Raw genomic sequence first — 8817 nt, forward strand, 5'->3', positions numbered from 1 at the left:
CCAGGCAAGAGCTCAAGTGTCACTATTCACCACAGGCAAAATTTCTAGGAAAGCCTGGTTTCTCCAAGGGTAGTTTTCTTCCACAGGAATAAAATGAAGCATCATTTAGTAACGCACATAAACACCTATGTGAAAAAGCTATGACTGAAACCATCAGCAGGTCTGAGAGGACAAGGAAGCATCAGGATTTATTCTCTTGACTCACCCAGACCAAGCCCAGTTTCCCCAGCAGCCTTCACACAAGCAACAAGGAGGATCCTGTGCCAGGCCCTGCAGCACTGACCCTTGAAATGTGGCTGGGAACACACAGCTCTGCTGAATGCTCCTCCCCGCTCCTGGGGGAAAGCCAGTTCCTCTCCAAAACTTGCAATAATTGTGCCATCATCACATTAAGTTCCCAGCTCTGCCTTTCACAGGAAGAACCTCTAACACAGAGCAATGAACATCTGCTCAGGGTTTTTACCCTCAAGCTACAGAAGACCACAAGAGGAGATGAAAACCCTTGACAGTTATTAATAAGCTAAGAGCTCACTTTCAATTGCATGTCCAACTTGAACGTGGTCAGAGCTGCTGGCTCCCATGGAAACCCAGAGTTTGCAGGCACTGTCTCCTGATGGTTTGCTATGTCAACAAGCCTGGACATCCTCCTTCCCAAGGAACCCTCTCAGGGCTTTGTGTTACCACAGCTGTTCTTCACAACCAGGCAACGAACTTGAAAACTTGGCCTCCGTGAGGCTTTTCTGGAGGTGGTATCCCTCCCAAAACCAAGCAAAACATCACCCGGTGTTTAACAATTCCCCTTCCCCCCCCCCCCCCCCCCCCCGCCAAAGCCCCCAAAGTCTAAGAAGGTTAAACCAGAACCTTTGGTCTTTAATTTCCAGGTATCTGGGGCCTTTCAAAACTGGTTTGCACTTCAGCAATGGAAAATCCCATGAAGGTAATGCCTTGCACACTGACCTGCTTTCATTAATAACCTCACCTCAAAGGATGTGGGCAGGTCAGCAAGTTCAGCTGAGCTTAAGTGCTGCCATCTCGTGCTCTCTCTCAGCACGAGCTTAACTGCTTCTAAAAACAGCACTGGCCGTGCCGGCTGCTCCAAAGGCACTCTTAGAAAGGGAAATCCCCAGCCAATTGATACAAGGGAAGAGAAGGCAATTTGATATATATAGCAAGTCCCCAGCATATCTAGCAGCAAGAGCTGCTCAAATTCACACATGCTGTCCCTGCCCTGCTGGCAGCTTCCAGCAGGACGAGGGATGAAGATGGCCACATGCTGAGCTGGGTACCAAGAGGAGCCAGAGGATTGATTCTCATCTGCTGCAATTCACACAGGGAACAGAGCCTGGGGGTTTTTCCCCTTCATAACTGACTATAATAAAACTCATTAAGGATCAAATTCCTACCACTGCAAGGTTTAGGATAAGACTGCAATGCATCAGACTTTATCTAACACAAAGACAAATCTCAGGAAGCACTGGGATTTTTATCATCTTTGCCCAAACATGAGGCAGTTCCCTTCCTCCTAACAGTGCATCACTGACATGCACTGAGGGAATCCCACAGTCACTGACACCAGTGGCAGCTCTATCAGCAATTCCAGCTGAATCCAGGTTTTCCCCAGCACTGTGCTTTCACTCCAGCCCACATTGCCACACAGGCCAGCATCCTGGGCTCCAGCCCCACAGCTCTAGAGAACAGGTGGAATGGAAAGCTGGAGTCACAGCACTCAAACATCCCACTTCCCAGCTTCTATCACTCCCTTTGCTGTATCAATCCTTTGCTGTAGGATTTTGGGGGGTGGGAGGAAGCAGGAGTGGCAGCACAAGGACCTGCTGGGCTACTGCTCCCCAGGGAATTCCAAGGAGGAACTGGCTGCTCATTCCAGCTTCGGTTTTGAGTACTTCGTCATTAGTAAAACATGCTGAAAATGTGACTTCCTCTGCCATGAGACCTATTGAACCTTTTCACAGAAGTCTAAGGAACTTCCTCTTGTATTTCAATAGAAGACAAGCTCACAGGAAGAACAGTTCCTCTCATACTTCTGGGAATTCCTCTAGTAAAAATGCCTATTAAAGAAGGAACGATGCAGCGGAACAAAGAGAAAGGGAGACGGGGAATTCACTTGTCCATAAGTCTGTGGTTTATTATAAAAGAAAACTATGAATCCACTTCACAGCACAGAACCACTTTTACTTCCTCTTTTGCCTCATTTAGCAATGGCAGCAAAAGCACTCTGCAGAGTTTCCTAATGAGCTAAATCTGCACAGAACCTCTGCATTCAAGAGTTTCACATTAAAAAATAATCTCAATTTGCTCTCCTTGCTGAACAAAACAGGCTCTGTCTAGGATCATCTGAGCCAGCATCCAAAGGTGCTTAGCTACCCACTTTTGTTTGGAAATGCAGTAATGAGACAGCAGAGAGGGACTGATCTGCTCACTGGCATACTGGGAAGAGTGGCACTCTCTGGAGAGTCCCAATAGATTAACTTTCCAGTTCCAGATAGGGGAAAGAACAAAGAACAGGGTAAGGAAGATATAACCTCGTGCTAGCCCAAGGAAGTGCAAAGGACAGCAGGGAGGGATATGAGTCGTTCACTGGCACATCCCAGCCCTGGCATCCACTTCCCATGGATCTGCATCCAGGCTGTGCTGGCTGCCTGCCGGTAACGTGGCATTCCCTCTGGCAGCTGCCTGCAATATGTCTCCAGGCTGCCCTATAACAAGCACAGTACCTTGGATGCTGGGAGCTACCAGCTCCCCGAGGAGCACTCAGTGGTATGAGTCAGCCAGAGGCATCAGAAAGGACGTGACCAATTCTTCAGGCCAAAGCAAACCCGTTCATTCAGTTCTTCTAATCATGTATTGTCTCAAAGTCCTGCAGAGGTTTCTCTGCAGCCCCTGCTCCTCGCAACATCCATCAAATCTCAGCCTGAGGCAGCCCTACTAATTACCCCTTCCTGCACCAAGACTCATCCCTCACCTTCAGCAAGCAGCAAAGCTCCTCTCCAACACAGTTCTTTGTGCTCCCAACCAGCTGTGGGAGACAAAGGATCTGCTCTTCCAGGGCGATAATCCCCAGTATCACCACATCACACAGAAACAGCCAGCATCCCTGTGGAATGTTTATGGGAAAGATGAACTGTGCCCAGGTCAGTCCTTCGAAAGACACTTCCCCCAAACACCCCGCGTTGTTCTCACTGGGCACGGTGAACACCCACTCCAAGGATCCCAAGTGCCAGGAGGAGCAGAAGTGGAGCTGTCACAAAGCAAAGCTGCTGCAGCAACAGCTTTGCTGAAGGGACCATTTCCCCTGTGGGCAGGAGCCATTGACATGGCCCTGAGGGATGGTGCAATCCAGCAAAGATGCAGAGAACATCTGGGACTCGCTCTTGGGTCCCAGATGTTCTCTGGGGATTTCTGCACCCCCCTCCACTGCCTGGGAGTCTCCCACGGCCCCTTCTCTCACCACAGCAGTTCTAATGAAAAGATCCTCTATTCTTGCCATTATGTGCCCTTTAGGATGTACCACAGGTTCAACACCCCCTAGAAAATAGGGACTTCACAGCACAAACAAGCAGTTCTCCTTGGAAATCAAGGGACTTTCTCTTCCTGTAGGCAGCTATATCCAAACATGAGCACTCAGGGCACAGTGATAACAAACATTCAGAGGCCAGTGCAATTTCACCTGAGTTTCGCCTGAGTTAAGAGGCAGCAAGGCCCTGAGCAGGGCAGCAGTGAGGGAGCTGGAGTGCAAACAGGAAGGATATGGTTATCCTGGGTATGATAAAACTCCATCAATGTAGTAACAAAGTTACTTTATAAAGGCACTGTACCCTGTGAGCTGTAGCACCAACCAAGGCTGCCAGTGTCAGAGCTGGCATCAGTACCAAAATTCCCAATCAGCTGCTTACCAATCAGCTCAGCTAGGCTACAGCTTCTTTGGGAAGAGCCACTGCTGACCTCAGCTCTTGTCCCTCTTCCTGCACATGGTGTTATTCCCTCTTTCTGCAGAAGGGAAAGGGGCAACAGGTAGAGCCCCTGGCACTTAGTGGAAACCAGGTCCAGGGGAGCCGTTTCCTTGCTACAAGCAAGATGAGAATTCTCATTGCCCAGACTCCCTCTCACTGTATCCATTTCCCCTGGCTGGGTTTGCACACACATCCACGACCTCAAGATATCACCTGTTTGTCAGAGGAGGTGTGTAGACACAAGGAACTTTCTTTTCCTAGAGAAGTTACCTCTTGTGAAGGGGTGGATATGAAAAGCACAAGCCAGGACTTCCTGACAGCAAAATATTACGCTCTGGCACTTTCCAGGAGCAGCAGATCTTCCCTCCACAGGAGGCAGGTGATGAAGAGCCCAGTGAAGGTGAGACAAATGTTTGCAGAGGACTGAGAAGAACCAGGCACATTGTTTAGGAGTACAAACACACAGAAGGAAAAGCTGATACCCCAGAAAGAGGAGCCAGAATGAATCCCTCTGCAGGGTGCCCAGCCATCCCATGGTCCATTGGAATTGGAGGGAAATGGCTGCCCTGGAGCACACAGACAGACACTCTCATCACACCAGAAGTCAGCAGCAGTTCCCCAAGTCACAAGGGCCATAGCTTTTAAAAAATAAAGCAGGACTGAACTAGAGCATCAAAGGAAATAAATCCCACATACAGAGGACATAAGTCTCAGGCTGTAAGAAACCTTGAAGCAGCACTGGAGAGGGAATGTATGGCTGAAAAGGGTCCAGACCTACCTAAGGGCACAGGAAAGTCGGCAAGAGGACAGAAACCATGAACTGTACTTCAGCGCAGCCAGAGGAAAATTTAATACCCCAGGCCACTGGGAATGTACTGCAGACACAGCATCCTCAGTGGTACATAAAGCAGCTTGAAAAACATCTCTAGTGTTTCCAGAGGAGCTCACCAACTCCCACGTGGCTGGGTTTCTTCCCACCAAATGCCCAAATACCTCACAGCTGTTTTTCCCCCTTCCAAACACAGACTCTGTCCTAGCACATACAGGCTGCTCCATCCCATATCCAACTTCAGTCTCCCCAGGCCTTGTGCCTGAAGAGACTCACTTCTACTGCCCCAAGCCTGAACTCCAGGGCAGCACTGGCTTTTTGGCCTGTGTCCAGATGCCATGGGCTTGCTCCAAAGTTTTCAGCAAGAACAGAACATTTTAGCTTTTGGGAAGTTCATTCTGCCATTTGGGAAGGAAGACAGAAGTGCCTCTGGCACGGGGGCAGCTGCAGGCCTGACCTAGGGGAGGCAGGAAGGGGGTGCTGTCTGGCTGGAAAGCAGAAGTGAGTATAAGCCCAAATGATTCTGACTGGGGTGAGAAGCAACAACTTCAGGGCTCCTCACATCCTCCTAAAGCTCCTCCTGAGCACTCCAGGTCATGAGGCACCTGCAGGGTGATGAAGCTGCCAGGTGGTGCTGGCAGCCAAGCTGAGCTGCAGGAAGCACGGGCATGACCCAGGCTCCAGGCTGGCAGCCAGCCATGCTCTCCCAGAGTACCCTCAGTGAGACATTCTCCAAACTGGGTGTAGGTGCTTCATAAATGAGATACTAAACAGGACAATGGCTGCTCTTGTTCCCATTAAAACAGATCCCACCTGGCTCTGTCACACTGGTGGCCCTGAGTGCTATGTGCCAGTCATGCTCCTGCAATAAGGAGATTTCTGCTGAGTCCTTTGAAAGAATAAAAAAAAATTATTGCAAATCCAGGCAGCACAGTTGAAACAACAGAGACAATTGAATAGATTCATGCTGGATTGCCACAAGGCACTCATCCACTCGAGGGAAGCTGTCTACTTCAACAAGTTTCTAGAATAAAACATACCAACAAAACCCTCTGAAGCTTCCAGAAGGAACAATGCAAACTGCAGCCCTTGCTTGCTTGGAGCGATCCTCAGCTTCAGCAGGGACCATCAGGAAAAGGCTGGCAGAGCCTAAGCAATTGAACTGACTACAGAGTAGAAATACTTTGAGGGTCCTTACCATAAAGTTGTCACTAACAGGCAGTGCCATGTCCAAGCACGTTCTGAGAACAATTCCACAATTTCATTTTGCAGTGAAGAACTGGTCAGGTTGGAAAAGGAACCAGGACTCCACTTCACAGCCAGTGCTGTTCTGACAGCATGAAATGGCAGAAAGCTGAGCTCCAAAGAATACCCTGCTGCAATTCTGGGCTTAAGTTCAGCTACAAGACTTTGCCCCCAAGCAGATAAGTTGTGAGCCATGTCTACCTCTGTCCCTGCCACAGGCACAGGCTCCTCCGAAGCAGGGAGGAGCTGACAGTGGTCAGCAGCCTCAGCAAGAGTCACCAGATTTGGCTCTTGCTCCATCTCAGACAGAGGCACCCAATATGTCGCCTGTACTTTGTTATCAGAACATTCCCACCAATCTTATTTCTAGCAAATCCCATTCCCAAGGATTAGGAAAACCTTAACCCTAACTGCCATCCTTCCTGTGAACGCTCCGCGGTGGGATCAGACCCGCACCCTTGCAAGAGACAGCACAGTGTTTCTGTCCCCCAGGAAATGCTGGCAAACCAGAACTCTTGTCGTGTGTGGCTGGGCCAGCCGACAATCCCGGGTGTGCAGTGCCTGAGATCAGCTGTCTCACACACACTGCTGAGCAAGCACTCCACCTAGGAGTGAAGCAATAGGATCCACAAGGGAAGGCAGATCAGGAATGCTCTCCATCAGAGACTAAAGGGAATAAAGCGCCTACAAAAGCTCACAACATAAAAGGAAACCTCTGAGGCCAGAAACTTGATACATGTTGAAAAAGAATACACTGACAAATAACTCTCCTCTCTTGGGATAGGCCCTGGGCAGGCTTCTCTCTTGAAGAAGAAATTTGAGGGCATCTCTCAACTAAGAAAGAGCAACACAGACAAAATAATAAGTACCAACAAAGGCCTGAGAGCTGTTAAGAGTGGGAACTGTCAGATTAGCTGTGCTGATGCTCTGTCCCACTAAAGTTACCTCTGTCTGGAAAGGCCGAGGCTGCTCCCAGACCCATCACACACAGATCACTGCACAATGACATTGCAAAACACACCCCATGAAAACCATCCCCACCCCACTGGGAAGGAGCTCCTCCAGCTCCGAGGCAAACCCAGGTATGTCAGAGTGACAAGAGGCTGCACGTCAAACCTCAGCACTTCCTTCTGGGCAGAAATTCACCATCTCAAGGGAAAGCATCCCCCTTTCCTTGGATTCGGCTCTGGGCCACAACGTGTGAAGGCAGCTGTACTCATTGCTTTGGACAGGACAGGGACCAAATCACCCTGGAAAGTAGGCCTGAGCAGGCATTTGCTATTTATAAGCTAATCATCTGATCCCTCCGGAGGGAAATCCTACCCTTTGGGGCTGTTGGGAGTGCGTGGAACTGCGGGAACATCAGGGAGAAACATGATTACATCAGCCAGGAACGTGCTCCAAGTGACCAGACAAAATTCCGTCCTGCTCCATCACAGCCCCAGCATCCTCCTGAAGAACAGGCCAGTGATTATGAGCAGGGATTAATCTGTTACACTAATTTGCTAAGAGCAAAGTAATTTTTTAAATAGCTCTCATCTCCATTCATCATTATCTAAAAAGGGCTCTGATCTAGTTCTGCAAAGAGCGACAAGTCTCACAGAGACCACTAGAAATCCAAAAACACACGGGAAACTGGCTGGCTGGAGCTGCCTCGGAAGGGGAAAGATATGAACTTTCATAACTGATAATTATTAATTCCTTGGAGGACCATGTCCTGGGAAGTTAAGTGTGATGTGCAAGCATACAACACTGATTTCTTTCCTTCTGTTCACATTTCTCTCTCATAAAAATAACCTGGGTTAGATGACACTGCTGGATTTTCCTGTGAAACAATGCTCAGTCATTTCCAACACCACTGCACACCCTCAGTGCAACCACACAGACCCCAAAACAATCTCAGTTCTCTCTACCCTCCTTTTTCCTCACCTACCAAAGTCTTACTGAGAACAACCCTCTCCCTCCACTGACAGCAGCCTCTGAAACAAACTGGAGAAAGCAAAGAGGGATAGAAATAACGCTGTCTCAAAGAGCACAGGCTAAAACCACATCTCTTGGAGGAGAAGGCCCAATTCCCAGAGCAATCCTCACCAACAGGGCGGACGAGAGTCATCCAGGCCTGGCACCTGCCTCCAGGTGAGCAGAGCTCAGCGAGACACAGGCACCAGGCCGAGGAAAGGCTGCTCACATCATCCCTGTGCTCCCCAGCACTGGCACAAGGGAGACTTTGAGAAGCCCCACGGAAACAAAAAACAAAAGCAGGCCAGTGCATATTTGGCAGATTGAGATCACAATAAAAGCCGGAACAGCAGCATTCTCCAAAGTCTCTGTGTCAAGATCTGCCCCTAAAGCTTCCCTTGATTTGGGTTTTGGGTTTGGTTTTTTTTCCTTCTGGCTTGTTACAACTAAATCTGACAGGTAAGTTACACTGTTGTTGAGACAGATGGGCTGGACGGACCCTGCCACAAAACCCACAGCAGTGACACCTCTGAGGTAATGTCCCAGTCAAGGCTCTCTCAAAAAAATTAAATAACTGTCACAGCCAGATAAACAGATTCCTGAGAATGCAGCAAAGAAAAGGGGAACCCAGATGTTCCTAGAAATCTGTAAGTGAAACTTTTACATTTATTTCCCAGTTTACTTAGATGTTCATCTTCCAGCAAACTCTCTTAAAGACACCACAGCCACCTCACAGACCCCCAAACTCCTGGGGCTGTGAGCCCAGATGCTTTTATTAAAAAAAAAAAAAGAAAAATATGGAGCCTCCATGTAAAA

The sequence above is a fragment of the Vidua macroura genome, chromosome 20 (genome assembly GCF_024509145.1).
Source record: "Vidua macroura isolate BioBank_ID:100142 chromosome 20, ASM2450914v1, whole genome shotgun sequence".
Lineage (NCBI taxonomy): Eukaryota > Metazoa > Chordata > Aves > Passeriformes > Viduidae > Vidua > Vidua macroura.